At 43.4% G+C, this 16,765-nt stretch overlaps 1 protein-coding gene across 1 annotated transcript in view; it reads left to right on the top strand.

Annotated features, from left to right (window-relative positions):
* Window positions 1-16,332: 16,332 nt before the first annotated feature.
* LOC124794856 overlaps window positions 16,333-16,765 on the top strand; it is a 130,758-nt gene continuing 130,325 nt past the window's right edge. Inside the window, exon 1 of the mRNA XM_047258522.1 lies at window positions 16,333-16,469. The gene's annotated coding sequence lies outside the window, so the exon portion shown is untranslated. The remainder of the gene's footprint in view (window positions 16,470-16,765) is intronic.

The raw sequence follows: 16,765 nt of genomic DNA, 5'->3' as shown, positions 1-16,765 counted from the left end.
TAAGATCCTGAACTTCGGCTTTCCACGACAGTTAACTGTCTATCTGAACACAAAGAAATTTGAACCGTTCAGTTTCACTAATCAAATGCCCATTCTGTGAAATTGAAACGTCAGGTTTTGTTGAATTGTGTGTTAGTAACTGTAAAAACTGAGTTTTATTGTGATTAAGCGTTAGTTTATTTACTACTAGCCATGAACTTAGGTCATGAACTGTATTATTTGAAACCGAGCCACTGTTGCACACAACATCCTCTGTTACCAAGCTGGTGTCATCAGTAAACTTAAATATTTTAGAATTACCCATACTACTAGAGGGCATACCATTTATATGAAGGTTGGAACTTCAATAGTGGCAACTATTTATTTACAGCTCATACAAAATAGATACGTGTTTCAAAGTTTTACTGACCTTCAAAGTAGTCACCAGCATTGTGTGTAAACCATTGCCAGCGATGTGGAAGTCGTTGGATACTCTTAGCAGTGCCAGTAGTGTTGACAGTTCGAGCAGCGCGGTATACTGCCCGACAAATTTGTTGCAGTTCTGAAACGAATGCCGTGAAGTGTTTCCTTCAGTTTAGAAATCGAGTTGAATTTACGAGGGCTTAAGTCAGGTGAGTGTAGTAGGTGGTATAGCCCCATCAGTCAAACAAATTAGTTACAGCTTGCACTGTACATGCTTGAGCATTGTCCTGTAAAATGATGGCCAGGTCCTGCAGAAAGTGTTATCACTTCTGTCTCTATGCTGTTAATTTATGGAACACAGCCTACGACCAGCTTAGAGACAGAAGTGATGACACTTCCTGCAGGACTTGACCATCATTTTGCAGGACAATGCTCAACCACGTACAGTGCAAACTGTTGCTGATTTTTGACTGATGGGGCTGCTAAGTGCTACACATTTTAAGCATCTTACAATACTGTTTGTAATGGGTCACTGTAGCTTGATTCTGACTACTTATAACAGTTTGATGTAATTCCCACTTTGTTCTACATGATATCCTTATCCCACTAGTTAGCCACCCGAACTGCCTATTACTGCTAGTACCCCGTTTAGAACATTCTAATGGAAAGCTACTCTCAAAGAGCATGAGAAATGTGTTAAGGCTCTAAGCACTATGGGACTTAACATCTGTGGTTATCAGTCCCTTAGATTTAGAACTACTTAAACCTAACTAATCTAAGGATATCACACACATCCATGCCCGAGGCAAGATTCGAAACTGCGACTGTAGCAGCAACATGGTTTCTGTTGAAGTGTGTAGAACCACTCGGTCATGTCTTAAGGAAAACATTATATTTATCATTTACGTTATTGGCACTATAAACATCCTGCCACTCTTATTCCTTGACAAGGGTTAAAAAACTCTCTATTGCTGTTGGATTAACTTTCCCACGTAGGTTGCAATTATATACGACATTTGTTTGAGTACAAAAGCCTTTTAGTATTAATATTTGTCCATCATGGTCCGAAAGGCCATTCACTTTTTTACTAAGAGAATGCCTGTGTAGTAATGAGGAATGAATAAAAATATTGTCTATGGCTGTGCCACTGTTTCCCTGCACCCTAGTTGGGAAAAACACAGTCTGCATCAGATTATATGAATTTAGGAGATCTACCAACATCCTTTTTCGTGCACTATCATATACAAAATTAATACTGAATTCACCAAATATAACAGGTTTCTCCTACTTCCTACAAAGTGAATGAAAAACACTCTCTAGCTTGAGCAGAAATGCTCTGAAGTCAGAGTTAGTGGAGCTATAAACAACAAAAATTAGAAGTTTAGTTTCATTAAATTCAACAGCCCCTGCACAACGTTCAAATATCTGTTCAGTGCAGTGCCCTGATACATCTATGGACTCAAATGGAATACATTTTTTACATACCCAGCCACTCCCCCACCTCACAAGGAACTCCTTGGAAAACAGTCAGTTAATCTGTATCCTGGTAAAGGAAGCCTATGAATTGTCAAATTATTTAAGTGGTGCGCTGACGTACCAATAATTTCAGAGTCAACACCTATTAGCGGTTCACTAACTTTATCTCTAATACCTCTTATATTTTGTTGAAATATGGTAATGCGTTCTTTATTTGCAAACATGATGTCCTCTGAAGGTGAGCCCTTAGTTAGAGGGACTTCCTTTAAGCAGGTATACTTATCGGCTGACTTCATTCTAAAAAAGATGCAGCTCTAACACCAACTACTAAAGGAATTTTTCCATGAATGATGCCACTACCACCCACTACACTGTCACTTATAACTTGTGCCAGCCTCCCCTTCCCATTCCTATTGAGATGCAGGCCATTCCTAGTGAAACCATATCAACTAATAGACCCAACTGGCACCACTTAAATGTTACCCATGCCCTCTGTCATCAGCGACCTGTCCAGCCCCATGTTAACGGACCTCACAGCCACATCAAGATGAAGCCGATCATGATGTTGAAACAGTTGCACAAAATGCCCATTTGTGCCACCAGTTTGAGTAGCTATCTTTACAAGGTCACCACCTACATCATATTCCCCATCCATATCAAGACTGTTCCCTGCTCCACCCACTATCACTACCTGATCCTCCTTCGTAAAATTCCTACGTAACTCCTCTATGCTGTCAGTCACCTGAGAAAAACCTGCACGAGGCTTCACAATGCTAGTGACCTGGTACCCACTCCCCAACATTTCCTGCAACTGCTGGCCCACACCTCTACATCTACATCTACATTTACATCCATACACAGCAAGCCACCTGACGGTGTGTGGCGGAGGGTACCTTGAGTACCTCTATCGGTTCTCCCTTCTATTCTAGTCTTGTATTGTTCGTGGAAAGAAGGATTGTCAGTATGCTTCTGTGTGGGCTCTAATCTCTCTGATTTTATCCTCATGGTCTCTTTGCGAGATATACGTAGGAGGGAGTAATATACTGCTTGACTCTTTGGTGAAGGTATGTTCTCGAAACTTCAACAAAAGCCCGTATTGAGCTACTGAGCGTCTCTCGTGCAGTCTTCCACTGGAGTTTATCTATCATCTCTGTAATGCTTTTGCAATTACTAAATGATCCTGTAACGAAGCGCGCTGCTCTCTGTTGGATCTTCTTTATCTCTTCTATCAACCCCACCTGGTACGGATCCCACACTGCTGAGCAGTATTCAAGCAGTGGGTGAACAAGCGTACTGTAACCTACTTCCTTTGTTTTCGGATTGCATTTCCTTAGGATACTTCCAATGAATCTCAGTCTGGCATCTGCTTTACCGACAATTAACTTTATATGATCATTCCATTTTAAATCACTCCTAATGCGTACTCCCAGATAATTTATGGAATTAACTGCGTCCAGTTGCTGACCTGCTATTTTGTAGCTAAATGATAAGGGATCTATCTTTCTATGTATTCGCAGCACATTACACTTGTCTACATTGAGATTCAATTGCCATTCCCTGCACCATGCGTCAATTTGCTGCAGATCCTCCTGCATTTCAGTACAATTTTCCATTGTTACAACCTCTCGATACACCACAGCATCGTCTGCAAAAAGCCACAGTGAACTTCCGATGTCATCCACAAGGTTATTTATGTATATTGTGAATAGCAACGGTCCAATGACACTCCCCTGCGGCACACCTGAAATCACTCTTACTTCGGAAGACTTCTCTCCATTGAGAATGACCATGCGAAGTACCTAGCAGCAGAACCTTCTTCTTTCTGTTAGACTTTGCAACTGCCCTAGGCCTCCTAGGTGAGGACTGCTGCATGTTCCCTACATCTACAGCTATGAGAGGCTCCTCTCCACTCAACTCTGACAGTTTGTCAAATCTACTGCATATACACGAAGTATAACTGTCACAATACCTCCACCTCCTAACTGCCTTCTTGCCAACTGCCAGTTCCCATTGCCCACCATCCTTCACCATCTTTAACCTATCTACACTCCTGGAAATTGAAATAAGAACACCGTGAATTCACTGTCCCAGGAAGGGGAAACTTTATTGACACATTCCTGGGGTCAGATACATCACATGATCACACTGACAGAACCACAGGCACATAGACACAGGCAACAGAGCATGCACAATGTCGGCACTAGTACAGTGTATATCCACCTTTCGCAGCAATGCAGGCTGCTATTATCCCATGGAGACGATCGTAGAGATGCTGGATGTAGTCCTGTGGAACGGCTTGCCATGCCATTTCCACCTGGCGCCTCAGTTGGACCAGCGTTCGTGCTGGACGTGCAGACCGCGTGAGACGACGCTTCATCCAGTCCCAAACATGCTCAATGGGGGACAGATCCGGAGATCTTGCTGGCCAGGGTAGTTGACTTACACCTTCTAGAGCACATTGGGTGGCACGGGATACATGCGGACGTGCATTGTCCTGTTGGAACAGCAAGTTCCCTTGCCGGTCTAGGAATGGTAGAACGATGGGTTCGATGACGGTTTGGATGTACCGTGCACTATTCAGTGTCCCCTCGACGATCGCCAGTGGTGTACGGCCAGTGTAGGAGATCGCTCCCCACACCATGATGCCGGGTGTTGGCCCTGTGTGCCTCGGTCGTATGCAGTCCTGATTGTGGCGCTCACCTGCACGGCGCCAAACACGCATACGACCATCATTGGCACCAAGGCAGAAGCGACTCTCATCGCTGAAGACGACACGTCTCCATTCGTCCCTCCATTCACGCCTGTCGCGACACCACTGGAGGCGGGCTGCACGATGTTGGGGCGTGAGCGGAAGACGGCCTAGCGGTGTGCGGGACCGTAGCCCAGCTTCATGGAGACGGTTGCGAATGGTCCTCGCCGATACCCCAGGAGCAACAGTGTCCCTAATTTGCTGGGAAGTGGCGGTGCGGTCCCCTACGGCACTGCGTAGGATCCTACGGTCTTGGCGTGCATCCGTGCGTCGCTGCGGTCCGGTCCCAGGTTGACGGGCACGTGCACCTTCCGCCGACCACTGGCGACAACATCGATGTACTGTGGAGACCTCACGCCCCACGTGTTGAGCAATTCGGCGGTACGTCCACCCGGCCTCCCGCATGCCCACTATACGCCCTCGCTCAAAGTCCGTCAACTGCACATACGGTTCACGTCCACGCTGTCGCGGCATGCTACCAGTGTTAAAGACTGCGATGGAGCTCCGTATGCCACGGCAAACTGGCTGACACTGACGGCGGTGGTGCACAAATGCTGCGCAGCTAGCGCCATTCGACGGCCAACACCGCGGTTCCTGGTGTGTCCGCTGTGCCGTGCGTGTGATCATTGCTTGTACAGCCCTCTCGCAGTGTCCGGAGCAAGTATGGTGGGTCTGACACACCGGTGTCAATGTGTTCTTTTTTCCATTTCCAGGAGTGTAGTTTTGAGCATCTTCACGAGCACTTAAACTGCTGCGATATGGTGAATCCGACAGTGGCTCTGTAGTGAATGTTCAGCATATACACTCAGTTGAGATATATGTGAACTTCTTTACAAAAATGACGCCAGAAAGGTCGATTCTGGGAGCAATATGAATATGCAAAGCGAACAACTGTAGTCGCAAAGATAGCGACTTCAGAAACCACTGTTCTCATCGACTTCTTTCTCTAAAAGCGTTCTAGTTGCTTGCTGTCCGTGAAATTGGAGGGCCGCATTGCTGTTTCATGTGGAGGTGCTTTCCATATTCGTATATGCTGATATGGCGTCCTAGTTTCTGCAATCCGCGCGGCGCTGAGTTTTATGTTGTGGCACAGATTACGCGTTCCACTATCTGACGGTAATAAATTACCTTCCTGGTTTTGTTAAGCCATTTCATAACCTAAAACAATGTCTCGTTGGAAGAGCTTTAAGTGAAAAGAAGAAAATGAAAAGAAATAAAGAACTTGGGTCCGTCGCCAAGAGTTATATGACAAAAACTTATCTTAATTCACAGGTTGCGAGCTGGAAAAAGAGAACACTACAAAGTGTGACACATGATCATTCCACTACGAAATGATGATTTGAGTACGCTCGGCGTCTGCGTCCAGTGGTTGGTTATACTGCATTTCTCACACTAAAACTAGGAGGTTCGTTTAATATATCATGCTCCTTTTCTACAGTCTGTAACACATATACGAAAACGTTCCTACAGATGCTTCAAATTAGATGTTTCTTCTACACGTGCGCGAAGTTTCGAAGAATTATGATAAATGGTAGTGTCACTGTCTACGCAAGACACTTGTACAAGCAACGGGCTGTAACTGAGTTTTAGGTTGCGAGAAAAGAAAGAGTTGTGAACATCCACAAACGTTTGTGTGCAGTTCATGGTATCCATCTGCGCATCTTTTTAAGGCGCCGAACTCCGAGCTCAGCCTAGATCACAGAAGACCTGCAGTGAGTCCACTACGTTCTAGCAAGACGCTACTAATATTATATGTAGCGATTTCCGAGTATGCAGTTATACAGGAATCTAGGAGCACAACTTAAATTACTGGGAATGTAACTAGCAGCAGTCATCTTCATAATCTTGCTTGTCACAAGTATTTATCTGCGATCGAATCCTCAACAACAGTAGACAGAGATGAAAGATCTCTGCCGAAATATTTTTAGACTGTAACACCATATACGAAACTTTTTAATTCATGAGATGCATGTTATAAACTTCGACGAACTGCAGGAGCTCTCGAAAACGCGTTTAATCAATTTCGTTTTTAATACCCAAATCGTTGACCTATCATAAAGGGAAGTGGGCTACTTAATCATTTGTATCTCTAGGAGCGAGCTATAACTACATTCTGTTTATCTTCTTATTCTTTGAAACTCTCAGAATCAATTTTTCGAGTGTTTTTATAGACGTATTAGTGCAATGTGGTGCTACACACTATTCCTAACGGTGCAGTGCGCATGCGCGGATCTGCGGCGGCTTGCTTTTGACTGGCTTGCGCGACGCGAACCGACAACAGCGCTTCGGTTCTCTAGACCCAAAAGGTATCGCCTCCGAAATGCATACTGAATAACGCAGGGGCTCTAATTCGAGTATTAGACCGTTCGGTGCTCTTGAGTACCGAAACGATCGGCACAGTAGCGGAAGATACAGAATAGGCACCCAGAACACATACAGAACATATATAGCTATAGAACATTCCAGTACGATCATTCTTGACATTTGTGGATACTTCTAGAATGTACTCGAACCGAATATACACTCATGCTCGTAAATTAAGGATAATTGCAGAATGTGGTGCCACACAACGTGGCACTACACAAAACTGGCTCCAGTAGCATAGGCACATAGGGAACACACACAATACAAATCTGTAAGTCGTCGGTATTGGTGAAAAGTTGAGAAATCCGTCCTGCAACATGTGCTATAAAACGCCACTGTTTCCTGCACTTGTAACCCGACACCAATATGTGATATAATCACCATGCACATGTACAAAGGCCGCAAATGGGTTGGCATACTCTGGATCTGGTGGTCGGGTAGCTGCTGGGGTATAGCCTCCCATTCTTGCACCAGGGCCTGTCGGAGCTCCAGAAGTGTCGTAGGGGTTTGAAGACGTGCAGCGATACGTCGACTGAGAGCATCCCATGCTCGATAGGGGTTTAGATCTTGAGAACAGGCAGGCCACTCTATTTGCCTGATATCTTCTGTTTCAAGGTACTCCCCCACGATGGAAGCTCAGTGGGGCAGTGTGTTATCATCCATCAGGAGGAAGGTGAGACCCACTGCACCCGGCAAAAGGCGGACATACTGGTGCAAAATGACATCCCGATACACCTGACCTGTTATCGTTCCTCTGTCAAAGACATGCAGAGGTGTACGTGCACCTATCATAATCCCACCCCACCCCATTAAACCACAACCTCCATACACGTCCCTTTCAAGAACATTAAGGGGTTGGTATCTGGTTCCTGGTTCATGCCAGATGAAAACCTTTCGAGAATCACTGTTCAGACTATACCTGGACTCATCCGTGAACATAACCTGGGACTACTGTTCCATTGATCATGTACTGTGTTCCTGACACCAGGCTTTATGGGATCTCCTGTGACCAGGGGTCAGTGCAATGCACCCTGCAGGTTTCCAGGCAAATATACCATGTGTGTTCAGTCGTCTGTAGACTGTGTGTCTAGAGAAAACAGTTCCAGTGGCTGCAGTAAGGTCCCAAGTAAGGCTACCTGCAGTACTCCGTGGCCATCTGCGGGCACTGATGGTGGGATATCGGTCTTCTTGTGGTGTTGTACAATATGGGCATCCCGTACTGTAGCGCCTGGACACGTTTTCTGTCTTCTGGAATCGTTGCCATAATCTTGAGATCACACTTTGTGGCACACGAAGGGCCCATGCTGTGTCTTGCTGTGTTTGATCAGCCTCCAGTAGCCCTAGTATTCTACCCCTCATAACGTCATCAATGTGTGTTCTTTGAGCCATTTTCAACACACAGTCACCATTAGCACGTCTGGAAACGTCTGCAAAGTACTCCAACATGCACCAACACACCTCTGATTATGTGGACTGCTGTCAGCGCCACCGTGCGACGGCCGCAGGTTAAATGCGCCTCATGGTCATATCCCGAGGTGATTTAAACCCGCAAACCGCCCACCAGAGCGTTGTTTCACCATGTATCAGCACTATCCTTAATTTATGAGCATGAGTGTAGAAACTAAAATTGTACAGTCCATGTGAGTTTTGAACTCACAGTCCTCCATGCAACAGTTTAGTAACATACCCACTACGCCACGGTGCTACTCAGGTTCTTCTGCGACCTTGCTCCCTCCTTAAGAGGACAGCATATCGGTGTTACATCCTCCTAGTCCGGGAACGAGTCATTGGTCCTGCATACTCCGGCTCCTGATGACTGATGTTCGCCCTGGCGGTGATCTTCTTAGAACTTCCTTTGCCGCTACGCTCTTCGTCACCTACCCACTTGTTGCCTGTCGCTGGAGTTTCGAATTTTCCCTGGATTGCAGGATCCTTATACGGCTTCATTTGAAGGACGTGGACTGTATCTCTCATCTTTCATCGCCTTGTGTCGAGTTCGAAATCTTCAAATTGATAAATAACATCAGGCAACTGTCTTACAACCTTATAAGGTCCAAAGTAGTGCCCGAGGAGCTTCTCAGAGAGACCAACTTTCCGAACAGTAGTGAAGATGCAGACAAGGTCACCAGGCTGGTAGACAACAGGGTGATGGCTCGAGGTATACCTTCGGCGATCGTTTTCCTGAGCCTGCAGCGTGCAGAGTCAAGCTAACTGCCGAGCTTCCTCAGTTCTGGTTAACAGCTGGCCAATGTAGTAGTCGTCCACGTCATCAGGATGTAACGGAAACACAGTGTCTATCGTCGTAGTCACCTCACGCCCATGCACCAGGAAAAATGACGTAAATCCTGTGGTGTCTTGTTTGGCGGTGTTGTAGGCAAACGTGACGAAAGGTAGCACCTCATCCCAGTTGCTGTGCTCAACATTGACGAACACTGATGTCGCCCAAGATTTTATTAAGGCGTTCAGTAGGCCCGTTAGTTTGCTGATGGTAGCCAGTTGTCATGTGCTGAGTAATGTTGCACCGATGGTTTATCTCTGTCAGAAGATTCGATTGAGAAACTTTCCCTCGATCCGTAATTAACGGTCTTGGGGCACCATGCTTTAATACAATGCCTTCCATGATGAATTTGGCTACCGCGATTGCTTCAGCTGTTTTCACGGCTTTTATAATGGCACAGCGTGTCAGATAATCAGTGCAAACTATAATTCATCTATCGCCACTAGCATACGTTGGAAATCGTCTGAGGAGCCCAATCCCAACACGCTGGAAACGCGTTTCAGCTGGCGGAATTGGTATGAGTCGGCCAGGTGGTTTCTGAGGAACTGCCAATCTCCTCTGGCACTCTCGACAGTGCGACACATAGTGACGGACACTCCTAAATAAAGCTGGCCAGAAAAATCTTTTGCAGATTCTATCGTATGTCTTAATAAATCCTAAATATCTGGCCTCAGGTGTGTCATGGAATTTCTGTAGAACATCAAAGCGCATGTGTTTAGGAATCACTGGTAGCCACCTCTTTCCAAACAGATCAAAGTTTTTCTTGCAAAGTAATCCATTAACTACCTTAAATTGTACTTTCACATCCTCTGACCAATTTAAGATAAGCATAATTTGAGATATCTTGGTGTCCTTCTTCTGCTCAGCAGAGAGATCCTGGAGTGCAACGAGACAGTCACTATCTTCATCAAAGTCTTGATGGTCTTGCACAGGGTTTCTTGAGAGACAGTCGGCATCTTGGTGTTTTCTTTCACTTTGGTACACTATGATAACGTCATACTCTGAAGACGTAGTGCCCAACTGGCGAGTCGTCCTGTTGGATCCTTAAGACCTGTCAACCAATGAAGTGAATGATGGTCTGTAACAACTGTGAATGGCCTTCCATAGAGACACTGTCGAAATTTGCACATGGCGCAGATCACAGCAAGACATTCTCTTTCTGTAGATGAGTAGTTTCTCTAGGATTTTGTAAGTGTCCTAGAAGCATAGGCTATAACCTTCCCTTCTCCATTCGAAATTTGCAGCAGAACAGCACTGATCCCATACCCACTGGCATCTCTGTGTAGTTCTGTAGGTACTCTCTCATCATACAGACCAAATACAGGGTCAGTCATCATAGCTTTTCGCAGCACATCGAAAGAATCTTGTTGAGCACCACCCCAGATAAATTTAGCATCAGCTTTTAACAACTCTTGGAGTGTCCTGGCTTTGATATAAAAGCTTTTGATAAAACGACAGTAATAAGATCATAATCTGAGGAAGCTTCTCAAATCACTAATACTTTTAGGAATAGAAAATTCCGTTATGTATCACACCTTTTCTGGGCCTGGCAGCACACCTTCGTTTGCCACAAGGTGTCCAAGTATTTTGATTTATTTTGCTACAAAGGGACACTTTTTTGGATTAAATTTCAGTCCACCTTGTTGGAGACACTTAAGAACGTCCCTTAGTCTTTTTACATGTTCATCAAATGCCTCTGAGAACATTATAATGTCATCTAAATAACAAAGACACATCGTCCACTTCAGGTGACTTAGAAGATTATCCGTCATCCGTTCAAAAGTTGCTGGTGCATTACACAAACCAAACGGCATTACCTTAAACTCATAGAGACCCTCAGGGGCGATGAATGCTGTTTTCTCACGATCAGCCTCATCTACTTCGATTTGCCAGTATCCCGAGTACATATCCATGGTTGAGAAAAACGTAGCCCCCTTCAGACAATCTAGTGTATCGTCAGTTCGTGGAAGAGGGTAAACGTCCTTTTTAGTTATCTTATTAAGCTTCCTGTAATCAACACGAAAGCGCCAACTGCGATCCTTCTTCCTGAGATGAACCACTGGTGACGACCATGGGCTCTGCGAAGGCTGAATGATGTCATTCTTCAACATTTTCTCTACCTCATCGCGAATTATTCGACGTTCTGTTGCTGACACGTGGTATGCTTTCTGGCTTATTGGTTGATGGTCTCCAGTGCTAATCTGGAGATTCACTGTCGATTTGTCTAATTTGCTCTTCACCTGTGGATTGAAGCATTCAGAGAACTCTTGAAGAATACAAGTAGCTTTTTCTGTTGTTCCTTAGTGAGATCTGGTGATAGTCAAGCTAGAAGATCTTGTCTCGTAGTGGTAGCTCTAATTTCGCCCACAGACTTGGCATGGGAGGTTTCTATGGCGCACGGCTATTCTCCAGTTAACGGCTCAGCGTATGCTACACACATGATCTTGGAAGGATCTGCGGTTCTCGGCGACAGTTAACTATCCACAATTCACCGAATCCGTTCAGAGGCTGGGATGACCAAGTTATTCTCCAGTGGTATGCTTCATTTACATTCCACTACAAGATCCATGGGTTGATGCATGGCATGACACGTGACAGCTACCTTTCTAGCACTGACTGCAGGAATGATCACTTCATCCAGCACAAATAGTTTCCGTACACACGGATGCACATCTTTCTGTCCACAGTATCTCATCTCGTCTAGCATAATCTTCGAGCAACCACAATCTATAATTGCCTGAGAAGCTTTCAAAAAGTCCCATCCGAGAATGACGCCATGACTACACTCTTGTAAGACAATGAATTCTCATTGCTGTGTATGACCACTTATACCCAAATGAATGGTACATCTTCCTGTAGGTTTTACATATTTCCCATTAGCCACCTTCAGCAGAGATGTTTTGTTCTCGTCGAAGACAGTTTTCTGCAACTGGCGACGGTACTTCTCCGAAATGACTGAATATGATGCTACAGAGTGTACAAGAGCTTGGGCTGATCGACCATCCATGAAGACATCGACGTAGTTTCCTATAATTTTTGTAGTGATCGATGGCAGAGGATTTTCCTCTTCGGCGGCCTCGCCTCCTCGGAAGATCGCACCCTTTAGTCTTCCAGGTTGTGGCGGCTGGGTCATCGGTTGGAGCTTCTGGGCGGCGATGGATACCTTGGTCGGCGTCTTGAGGAGCGTCCTCTCTAGTGTCTAGCTTGCGGCTACGGTGACCTACGTCGTCCTGCACCCACAACGTCTAGTTCATCTTCATCGTCCTGGAGTTGGCGTTGGCTGAGATCGGTCTGCTGTCTACTGGCGCGGGCGTCATCAAATATACGCCGCCTTTCTCAGCAATAGTACATCACATGTTCCGGTTGTCCACAGTGAAAACATACTAGTTGGTTATCCTGGCTCCTCCAGACATCAGTCTTCCTTGGTGCCCAAACAGGTTCCTCATGCGGCATTGTAGGAACGTAACTCTGTCTGGGTCTCGAAGAATTCACCATTTTAAAGGAAAATGAAGGACGAGAGATTGGGTTCAATGTCTGTTTCACTTCCTCTCTTATGACCTCTTGAAGAGTCTCGGTTTTTTGCTCGCCGTGCAATCCAGGTGCCTTCTGAACTTCATCTCTCCCTATCTGACGAAGAACACTTCCGAATCAGTTGCTTCCTCCATCATAGACATCGATACGAAGTTTGGAAGCCGTTCAATCTATTTGCGTGTAATTCTTTTTTGATGCATTGTCTCGATATGCGATTTTATGAAGTCGTCTGCTGTCGAAACCTCCTTCAGGAGTAGGGCTTGATACATCTCCTCAACAACATCCTTCATGAGATGTGCAACCTTATCTTCCTCCTTCTTTCTAGGATCCACTATTTTACACAGTTCAAAGACGTCTTGAATGTAGGATGCTGTAGTTTCTACTGGACGCTGTGCCCTACATTTTAATTTATCTTCAGCCTTGCACTTCAGTCATTGTGTGTCGCCGAAATACTTTCGCAGACCCGCCTGGAATACTTCCCAGCATGTGAGCGTGTCCTAATTGTTCTCATACCGTTGCTTGTTAGTGCCATTCAAGCACAAAACCACATTAGCCAAACACACAGTGTCATCCCATTTGTTAAATTTGGCTGTACGCTCCTATACATTCAGCCACTTGTTTGGATCCTGGCCATCATCACCAGAGAATCCGTAAAGATGTCTCATGTGGTGGCACACTGTTGCTGACATCGTAACATCCTCTTCTTCTTCTATCTCCGATAGATTGCGATCTGTTGCATATGGCTTGAACTCGGGTTTCTCGCCACATAAACGTCGTCTCTATCGTAGTGGGGTGGGACCCACTGTGTCGTAGATAATGTGCGCTATCAATCCAATACCCAGCGTCCTCACCAGAATAATGTCATAAAGAAGAAATGTGTAAGTAGATGAATGGCGATCACTAACTTCACTTAACGAAGGTTTAATGAACATCCCGGTACAGTGATTGTTGACATTTGTGGATACTTCTAGAATGTACTTGAACCGAATACAGAAATTAAAATTGTACAGTGCAGGTGAGTTTTGAATTCACCGCCTTCTATGCGAGACTTTACTATCATAGCCACTACACATGCTGCTACTCACCTGCTTCTGCAACAATATGAGCTGCATGGAGCGTCGTAAAGGCAGATTAGGTACAAGTAGATGTTGCGTAAAAGTTACAAATGATGTTAATACATTCCCGATGAATTTAACCTCTTTTTTTTAATCGATGCTGCAAATACTGATTCCTCATCTGAAGAGTTTGAAACCTGCAACGTAAGCCAATTAACAATCTGCTTTAGTTTCAACAAAATTTGGTTGTTACTGTGCCAACTTATAATTGGAAAAAAGTGGAACTATGTGATGTAATTAAACCAGTAGAAAAATAAAATTGTCACGGACCAGAATATATTTATGTTCTCTCAAATTTTGTGATTAAAAAAATAATGGACTTTAGATCACTCCACTCCTACACTTTTATAAACTGGATACTTGTTATTTTTCCAGAACATCTAAAAAGACACAATAGTAATTCCATTATACAAAAGGATGATAAATCCTGCTCTAATAAATATTGTCCAATTTCTCTGGCACCAATTTTCTCAAAAATATCTCGATGCAAGATTTCCATGCATTTGTCAAAGAAAATACATCGAATAAGTCTCAATGTGGTTTTAGGTCTCAGTTATGAATATCTAAAAACTATTAAATATATTTTGTGTATTGCGGAATCCTCTAGTCAGTCCAAAATATCTGCTGAAGCCACAACAGTGGACATGAGCAATACATTTTATTATGTACGTCACAGAACATTATTGTAGAAACTATGGCGTTACGTCATTAGGGACCGGGAAGAGCCCTCATTAAATCCTATCTAAGTAACAGGAAACAAATTTGTAAGCAACAATGGTCAAAAGTCAGAGTTTCTGAATGTTACTAGAGCTGTTCTGCACTATGCCACTCAAATCTGTGCCTTAAACAGTTGAAACAACTCTCATCAATTCTGGGAAGGGCATCAATAAACGGAAGGAGCCAAGTAAATAATTCTTCTCATTATCCAATATGTGGTTTGAAGCCAATGCCTTAACTACTAACTACGAAAAGACTGTAAATATTTGTTTCAGTTTGTTCAATGTTGATGTTGTGTTCACTTCTACCAAACTTCTTGGCGTATAACTAGATACAAAATAAAGTTGGGACAGTCACATAGACTTCATATTTCGAAAGCCTTAATGGAAAAAATGGAAATGTCGTGTGACTAGTGCCTCCCATCGGGTAGACCGTTCGCTGGGTGCAAGTCTTTCGATTGGACGCCACATCGGCGATTTGCGCGTCGATGGGGATGAAATGATGCTGATTAGTACAACACAACACACAGTCCCTGAGCGGAAAAAATCTCTGACTGAGCCGGGAAGCTTTAATGAGTTATCTATTTAGTGAAAAATTACACACATTTGTTTTTGAGAAACTGCTAATTATATCCTATTACGCCATATTCCATTGCCTTCTAAGTTATTATGTTCTTCTATGGATTAATTATCCAGGGGCAACTAAAATTTTTATTCAGCAGAAGAAAGCTCTAAGGAGCATCTCTGGCATTACCAAAAATGACATATCATGTAGGACATATTTCAAAGAGTTACTAATAATGACAGTACCATATCTTTTTATATACAGCTGCCTTTCCTACCTAAAAGAAAACCTTAATAATACCCATAATGGCTGAAAGAGAAACCTTTCTTAAATAGTCTGAAAACTCTTCAGAAGTAGATTTAATTCACTAAATAACTAACAATTCTGTTCGTTTGCACTTTCTTTCTATCGGCTTTTGTCTCCTTTGGTATGTTGTGTATAGTGATTATGCAAGTAACTGAATAATTTTCAGCTCTTACTTTACTATTAATCACATTGGGATTTTTTTTGTATGTCCTCTATTCTTTTATTTTGTGGAACTTAGTAACTTAACAATGCTTACTTCCATATTTAACCATCGACCATGTGGGAAAATCTTTATATATCACATGCCAACATGTTGCTTTATCATGTTCCTTGTTTTATTTGTGTACTTTAATTCTGAGTAGTGCCATGGTATTTGTAGGTACGTTTCTTAACATGTCAGTCATACTTTATGATACCTCTCTAACATTACTCTCGGCAGCATAAAATGGGAGCAAATGCTTGAAGATTGATGAACAAATAAATAAATAATAAATTGGTCGGTGAGGTACTTTTTAGTTCGTTTCTGAGAATTTGGGGATTTTCAGTTTCCTACGTAATGTAACCTGTTGTACACATTTAAAATTATTCGCAGCAGCCTACTTTCCTCGACTGCTGTACTTCTTGTTCTTAATTTTCCATAAACAAGTGTGATTTCTAGATATCTCTCTAGAAAGCTGCCGCATTTCATAGTACTGTATGTTTTACGTTTCGCGTGTCTGATGACAATCGTTTTGTGGTCTTCACGGTACGATTTATCTGCGCTGTAAAAGCAGTGTGCGTCTTTAGATATCTTTGGTAAGTTGAACACATGGAGGTAAGAATACCTCCATGGTTGAACAACAGGTGGATTCTCTGCATACTCTTTGGACATGTTGTGTTTGATGGTGATTAGGTTATGTGTGATGAAGACATGGTGTTTTTGTTATTGTGATGCTATCCATGTATTTGAGTATTTAAAATAAATACGGTCAGTATTTTTATATACCTTTGATGATAAATATCAACAATATCTTGCGATTTTCGTATTTTGTATGTTATATGGACGGCTCGTATCGAACATTTCTCTTACCCCTCTTTTCTTCTCAGTTATGAGAAATAGTAATAACATGTTTCTGGTTCAAAGAAAATAAAGTCAATATATTTGTTGCACAGTAGGCTTAAATTTTGTTAGTGCAGATGTGATATTCATTTATAGCTGATTTGCACCTTATTTACTTATAGTTTTTTTTATTTGGTTGTTTCGTGAGATGGAACATGTTAACT

This window comes from Schistocerca piceifrons, chromosome 4 (genome assembly GCF_021461385.2).
Source record: "Schistocerca piceifrons isolate TAMUIC-IGC-003096 chromosome 4, iqSchPice1.1, whole genome shotgun sequence".
NCBI classification, from domain to species: domain Eukaryota; kingdom Metazoa; phylum Arthropoda; class Insecta; order Orthoptera; family Acrididae; genus Schistocerca; species Schistocerca piceifrons.
This window is presented reverse-complemented; position numbering and strand designations above follow the sequence as displayed.